This window comes from Petromyzon marinus, unplaced genomic scaffold (genome assembly GCF_048934315.1).
Source record: "Petromyzon marinus isolate PM22_M1 ecotype Great Lakes invasive population unplaced genomic scaffold, UKy_Petmar_22M1.pri1.0 PM_Scaffold_16, whole genome shotgun sequence".
NCBI classification, from domain to species: Eukaryota; Metazoa; Chordata; class Hyperoartia; order Petromyzontiformes; family Petromyzontidae; genus Petromyzon; species Petromyzon marinus.
In genome coordinates this window covers 1,614,621-1,622,664 of record NW_027423124.1, presented here as the reverse complement: position 1 = coordinate 1,622,664, position 8,044 = coordinate 1,614,621, and positions in this window count along the sequence as shown.

Genomic DNA, 8,044 nt, shown 5'->3' with positions numbered 1-8,044 from the left:
TGCAAGGATTCATCTTCTTTGGTTCTTTCGGTCAAGTCACGTAGAGTGAGAATAAAATAATAAATTGATAAAATAAAATAAGGAAATAAAATTTACACTTAATTAATTGTATTTTACGATGACTTTCAGACCGCAGCTCTTTCGCTGGCATTGACTCTTAATACCTCTCACACCACGGTTAATGGTATGGTTTACAACATGGAGTATAACAGTGCCTCGCAGCTGTCTCTCTCCCCCTCCTCTGTTCCGACCATGGATGAACTCGTCCGTCTGAACGGGGCCCGTAGCTATCCATGTTGCTAAAGTTGAGGGTAAGAATCCACCCATTTTTTCGCCATATAGCATTGTGATATATAACGACTTATTGTTGGTAGCTTAGCTGATTGGAGAATATATAGAGTTCATTGATAACATTGAGGTAATTTATATTTTAGTTTTTTATTAGTTCACTATATAGTATTCATTATATATTGTAGTGTATACCCAGTTACTGTGAATAGCTCGGATGTGTAGGCCTTGACTTCAACATAGCCATTTCTGTGACCAGTCACAAGCTAATCACTCAGTTATTTCAATGCTCAATTCGCCTAGTTATTTCAATGCTAAATTCTCCTGTTTGATTTGTACTAGGTGCCTCTGTGAATGTGTATGCTCTGACTTTAACATAGCTATTTCTGTGACCAGTTACAAGCTAATCACTCAGCCATTTCAATGCTAAATTCTATGCTAATTCCTTTGTCAAGGTGCTTTGTTTCTTCTCACACAGCTTAAAGGTCGCGATCTGAGCGTGGCTTTTTCACTCCAGCGCTGTCCTCCTGACAGTCTCGTCCCTTCACCTGATGAAGGCCGCTTGTGTTGTGGCCGAAGCGTCGTTAGAATATTGTGTTATATTATTTTATCAATTTATTATTTTATTCTCATTCTACGTGACTCGCCCATATACCCTCGAAATCAGGAGGAGTGGGGGACGATGCCAACCCCAGCCGCAAGCGATGATGAAATTCTTGCTTGCAACTTTCATCACCTGAGACCAGGCCAGTTTAGGTTGGAATGGGGTCCTGGGTGTACACCCACCACCGGAGTGGAAGAATGGCAGGCGCATCTTACAGATGACTAGTCGATGGTCAGAGGGCAGATCAGCTCCACGGTAGGTCCTGGTGTCAAGAACATGGGCTTGCATCCGCTGGTCCATCACTATGTAGTCCAGTAGATGTTCTTGCTTGGACCCGGCATGCATCCATGATGTTGTGTGGATGCCCCGATGCCGTAACAGCGTGTTGGTAATTACAAGCCCATGGGCTGCACAAAAATCTAGCAGCCTCCTACCGTTGTTATTAAGCTGATCTGGCCCATGCCCTCCAATCACTCCAGACCAGATGCCAGCGTCATGACCAACTCGGGCATTGAAGTCACCCAACAAGATGACTCTATCCCGAGGGACCACTTTAGCCAGCACCTGTGACAGGAGGTCATAGAAGGCATCTGACTCATCGGCTTTGCCTGCATCCCTCCACGGATGTTCGTCTTCGGTGGTGGCATAAGTAACCACGACCACCACTCCTCGCCTCCAGTTGATGGGAAGTCGAGCCCAAAGTAGCCTGGGGCTTACAACTTCTCACACCTCACCGCCACGCTCCCACGCCCCCTTCATTCTTTTGTTCAAAAGAAGAGCCACACCCTGTTGTTTGGCAGTCTGCTGCCCCGAGTAGAGGACTGTCCACCCTTCATGGTGGCAGGAGCCAGAACCGGTCCACCGGACCTCCTGAATGCCACAGAGATCCAGGTGGTGCCGGTCTAGCTCCCGACAGGAGTGGCAGTCTCTCCTCCGCAGTGAGCATTCGAACATTCCACATGGCCGCACGAAGTGGCATTTCGTTGTTTCTGGAGGAGCCCTGAGGGTAGAGATTCAATCTCCTGGCTCGGCCAATTGGGGTTTGGCCAGGAGACGTCATGGACGCCTGTCTTCCCGGGGCCTCCGGCACAAGCTTATTAGTTACATTTTTAATTGTGGTTTCTTGGTAAATTTTTGAAGGTGGAGGGGTTACCAGCCCCTCGCACCTGTCCAGAGCCCCCGTTTAGCCACTGTGGTGGTCACAGACGCCATGAGGGAAGGGGCCAATCGGAATTGGCCCTCCCTCCACAGCACTGTCCACGACAGAGTTGCCCGTCCGGCACAGAGAGGAGGTAGGGGGTTGTTTTGCCTCGTAAACACACACATACACACATACATATAAACATATATAAACACACAAAAACAAAGGTGAAGTAGGCTCCTCTACACACACAGACTTCAAATAGTAGGCGTCAGGGTCGGGATCGAACCGACAACCTCCTGTATACCAAGTGAGGTCATTAACATCTCGTCACTGTGGCACCACAGAGTAGTGTACAGGCATTGCAAACACTCCCAGCGCGAGGCCGACTCACTACATCTCACTGAGGATCGCTCCGCTGGTTTGCAAGTGCGAGTTTGCGTTTTAAGTCGATGTTAAATATATATTTCATGGAAGCTGGTTCGTAAGTGTGGGTGGTGTCCGTAAGTGCGAGTGTTGGTAAGAGTGGATCATGTTCGAAAGTGAGGGTGGTGTTCGTAAGTGAGGTGGTGTTCGTAAGTGAGGGTGTTCGTAAGTCGAGTGGAGGGGGCCACGCCTACCTCAATGACGTTGATTCTCAGATCCCACTGTCTCTCATGCAGTAGTCCCCAGGGTCTCTGTGTGGAGAGCGGTGAAGGGGGGGACGGTGGAGAGAGTCACTACAGACTCACATCCTCACCACTAACCCACATCCCAACCAGAAACCCACCATCCTCACCACGAACCCACACACTCGCTAAGAACCCACAACACGGACCCACATTCTCACCACGGACTCACAACTCGAACTCGCATGCTCACCATGAACCCTCACTACGAATTCGCCACAGGGATACACATCCTTACTAAGAAACTACATCTTCACGACGATCCCACATCCTCACCATGGACCCACATCCTCACCAAGAACCCACGACACGGACCCACATCCTCACCAAGAACCCACGACACGGACCCACATCCTCACCAAGAACCCACGACATGGACCCACATCCTCACCAAGAACCCACAACACGGACCCACATCCTCACCAAGAACCCACAACACGGACCCACATCCTCACCAAGAACCCTCAATACGGACCCACATCCTCACCAAGAACCCACAACACGGACCCACATTCTCACCAAGAACCCACAACACGAACCCACATCCTCACCAAAAACCCACAATATGGACCCACACACTCGCCACGAACCCACACAACTCACCTCGTCAAGATTTTTAATCGAATGGCTTCCGCAGAAGATGCTCGAAAGACGAAGATGAAGCAGCTGGAAGATTAAGAAGCAGCCTCCTTCGCACCCGTCTCGAACTCTGAGGAAGCACGTGGTGAAGTGACGTCACCAGTGACGTAACAACGTGAGCGATGTGACCACGCCTCCTGCAACCACGCCCCATTGAGTGACGTAACACGATGCGACCACGCCCACCCCTGAGCTCTTCCTCTGGGCCCTTGACCCCCATCCCACGCTTCGACTTTCGCTTCCGGGTCGGGGCTAGTGGAGGCGGCGGCGGGAAAATCTGAGCCCTAATAATGTATTAAAGCTTTCGTGACTGCATAAAATTACTCATTGTTTTTTTCGGTAAAGTCACGTATGTAGAAATACAATAAAATTATATTAAAACAAAAAACAATCACGACGTTTCGATCACAACGCAGCGATCTTCATCAGGTGTCAAGAACAAATCATGGAGGTAAATACAACAAAAAGATGAGAGACGAGAATTCAACAAACCTGAAAAAACATTACGTGAAGCACATCCAGTCAGGCCAACAACACAGACACTTCCTGGGGGACCACGAATTTCGGAAGAGTGTTAAATTTCGTGTTCAACCTTTGGAGTGCACATACCAGCATAGAATGAAAAATACGAGTTACACGGTCAGTAGAAATACATATACAAGTCTACCAAGAGGTAAGGAGGGAGGAAAGACGGACAGGGAGGCAGAGAGAGGGGGGGGGGAGCCGGAGGGATGAACAGAAGCTTAAATAGGAAATACGGTTGGAGGGGGGGAGGGGCCAGAGCGAGAGCAACAGCTCAAACACGCACATCTTACACATACAAAACGGCAGCTCACGAAATTTAACACTTCTGAAATGTGTGGTGGGTGGGTGGATAAGCGGATGGGTGGATAAGTTGGTGGTTGGGTGAGTGGGTGAGTGTGGGCGGATGGATGAGTGGGTGAGTTGGTAGATGAGTGGGTGGGTGGATGAACGTATGGGTGGATGAGTGGGTGGGTGGGAGGGTGGATGAGCGGATGGGTGGATGAGTGTGTGGGTGGGTGGTTGGGTGAGTGGGTGAGTGTGGGTGGATGGATGAGTGGTTGAGTTGGTAGATGAGTGGGTGGGTGGATGAGTGGATGGGTGGATGAGTGTGTGGTTGGGTGAGTGGGTGAGTGTGGGTGGGTGGCTGAGTGGGTGGCTGAGTGCTCCCCTCTATCGCCCCCCCCCCCCTCCTCCCGCCAGGTCACCGTGCCCGCCCCCACAAGCCTCGGCAACGGCGCGCGGCGGTGGAGTGGGACAGCGACCTGGAGAACACCCCACCGCTGAGGACGCGGGGGGAGGGGCCACCCCCTCCGGCCCCGCTACACTTTCATGAGTCGTGCCACTCATGAAAGTGTAGCGACGACATTGACACACTCCTTCCGATGTGGCGCTTTATTGAAGACCCGTTCACTTGACATCGCGAACATTCCCGTGGCCACCGGTCCCTTCAAACCCACAGCTGACTCCCCCTGTCATTACCTCCCGTGGCCACCGGTCCCTTCGCACTCACAGCTGACTCCCCCTGTCATTACCCTTAGTGGCCACCGGTCTCTTCACACCCACAGCTGACTCCCCCTGTCATTTCCTCCCATGGCCACCGGTCCCTTCACACTAACAGCTGACTCCCCCTGTCATTACCTCCCGTGGCCACCGGTCCCTTCACACTCACAGCTGACTCCCCCTGTCATTACCTCCCGTGGCCACCGGTCCCTTCACACTCACAGCTGACTCCCCTGTCATTACCTCCCGTGGCCACCGGTCCCTTCACACTCACAGCTGACTCCCCTTGTCATTACCTCTCATGGCCACCGGTCCCTTCACACTCACAGCTGACTCCCCCTGTCATTACCTCCCGTGGCCACCGGTCCCTTCACTCACAGCTGACTCCCCCTGTCATTACCTCCCGTGGCCACCGGTCCCTTCACTCACAGCTGACTCCCCCTGTCATTACCTCCCGTGGCCACCGGTCCCTTCACACTCACAGCTGACTCCCCCTGTCATTACCTCCCGTGGCCACCGGTCCCTTCACTCACAGCTGACTCCCCCTGTCATTACCTCCCGTGGCCACTGGTCCACTCACACAGCTGACTCCGCCTGTCATTACCTCCCGTGGCCACTGGTCCACTCACACTCACAGCTGACTCCCCCTGTCATTTCCTCCTGTGGCCACCGGTCCCTTCACACTCACAGCTGACTCCCCCTGTCATTTCCTCCCGTGGCCACCAGTCCCTTCAAACTCACAGCTGACTCCCCCTGTCATTACCTCCCGTGGCCACCGGTCCCTTCACACTCACAGCTGACTCCCCCTGTCATTACCTCCCGTGGCCACCAGTCCCTTCACACTCACAGCTGACTCCCCCTGTCATTACCTCCCGTGGCCACCGGTCCCTTCACACTCACAGCTGACTCCCCCTGTCATTACCTCCCGTGGCCAGCGGTCCCTTCACTCACAGCTGACTCCCCCTGTCATTACCTCCCGTGGCCACCGGTCCCTTCACACTCACAGCTGACTCCCCCTGTCATTATATCCCGTGGCCACCGGTCCCTTCACACTCACAGCTGACTCCCCCTGTCATTACCTCCCGTGGCCACCGGTCCCTTCACACTCACAGCTGACTCCCCCTGTCATTACCTCCCGTGGCCACCAGTCCCTTCACACTCACAGCTGACTCCCCCTGTCATTACCTCCCGTGGCCACCGGTCCCTTCACTCACAGTTGACTCCCCCTGTCATTACCTCCCGTGGCCACCGGTCCCTTCACACTCGCAGCTGACTCCCCCTGTCATTACCTCCCGTGGCCACCGGTCCCTTCACACCCACAGCTGACTCCCCCTGTCATTACCTCCCGTGGCCACCGGTCCCTTCACACTCACAGCTGACTCCCCCTGTCATTACCTCCCATGGCCACCGGTCCCTTCACACTCACAGCTGACTCCCCCTGTCATTACCGCCTGTGGCCACCGGTCCCTTCACACTCACAGCTGACTCCCCCTGTCATTACCTCCCGTGGCCACCGGTCCCTTCGCACTCACAGCTGACTCCCCCTGTCATTACCTCCCGTGGCCACCGGTCCCTTCACACTCACAGCTGACTCCCCCTGTCATTACCTCCCGTGGCCACCGGTCCCTTCACTCACAGCTGACTCCCCTGTCATTACAAAAGTGTAGAGGTGTTAACTGCGCGCTGTTGTGTAACCTGCGTTGCCACCAGGGCGGTGCAGCATTACCCCTGGGTACAACGGTTGGGGTCAGTCGAGGTGAAACGGATCGTGGCCAGGGTTTTGGGGCGAACCAATCAGACAGTTCCACGTGGGAATGTGTGATTGGTTCTGCCTGGCCACGAAGGGGTATAAGACGGGTGACCCAACGGACCTCGTGAGTTCTCTCCCTGCACGAAGACAGAAGACTGGGCTGAAGCCTAGCTAGGACCCTGGACCAGCCTCCCAGCCCTTCTAAGGGCTAAGGCTCGGCATACCCAGTGGTCAGGACCCACCGGGCCAGCGGTGGGTCAGATAGCCTCCCCTAGGTCCTAGCCGGAGGACTAGGATAGCGGTAGACGTGTGAGTCCCGCCAAGTCCGGAGGTTGTACCTCCTTAGGTATCAAGGAGGTTAGCGGTAGACGTGTGAGTCCCGCCAGGTCCGGAGGCTGTACCTCCCTAGGGTATCGGGTGAGGGGACCGAATATCCCTCTGTGTGTTAAGCGTTGTATAAGGAAATAATACAATAAACAGTGTGCCTCCTAAAGAAGTCTGCTCGTCCTTACAACACTACAACTGGAGTCAGAAGTGGTTGGAAATGGAAACCAGAAGTTCAGCCCACGCGCGGAGCCAGAACGAAGATAACGCTGTCTCACCTCCAAGCACCGCCAGCTCCGCTGAAAACGCTGCCGTGTTGACGGCCGCCCAGCCACCGGTTGAGCAGCCGGTTGCTCCCCCTGCCATGGGGGACGGACTCAGGGCAGCACACGGCCGTCTCGCTCAACTCCTACACGCCGCGGCCTCCATTCTCGAAGAGATCAACTTGGAGGTTGCGGGCGGGCCGAGTCAGCCGCCGGCGGACGTTCCTGCCATCGGCCGGGGCAGACATTTTGATTTTCCCGCCGGGGAACCACGTGATTCCGCCGGAAGTGGAAGCCAGGGGCATCCTGGGAACGCGGGGGACCAATCACAACCCGCAACATCATCAGCACGCGACGCTGCGGATTCAAGTTCCTCAGCGGACGCCGCGTCATCACTGTACCGACACGGTACAGTAGACTCTATCGGCCGGGAAATCGCCGATCTCCGGCTCGAGACGGTACAAGCTGAGGGGGAGACGACGTCCGCCCTCCAACAACGCCTGCCCATCTTCCGAGAATTCACATCTGAAGGGGGCGACTGGGCGGCGTTCCAGCGTCGCTTCCTGAGCCACCAAGAGATGGTGGGCTGGTCGGACGCACAGGCGCTCCGAGCACTACCGGCCACTTTGGATGACGACGCTCTCGCCTCGCTCCTCACCATCCCCAGGCAACAAAGGGCAACTCTTCAATCGGCCCTCCGACGGATGTCCGACGTGTACGGGCCTCCATCCGACGTCCGCAGCCGATTTTACGACAGGCGACGCCGCCCTAAAGAGTCTCCGTTGGCATTCCGGACCGCTCTACTGGCGATGGCAAGAGCGGGTTACCCTCGCATGGACGACG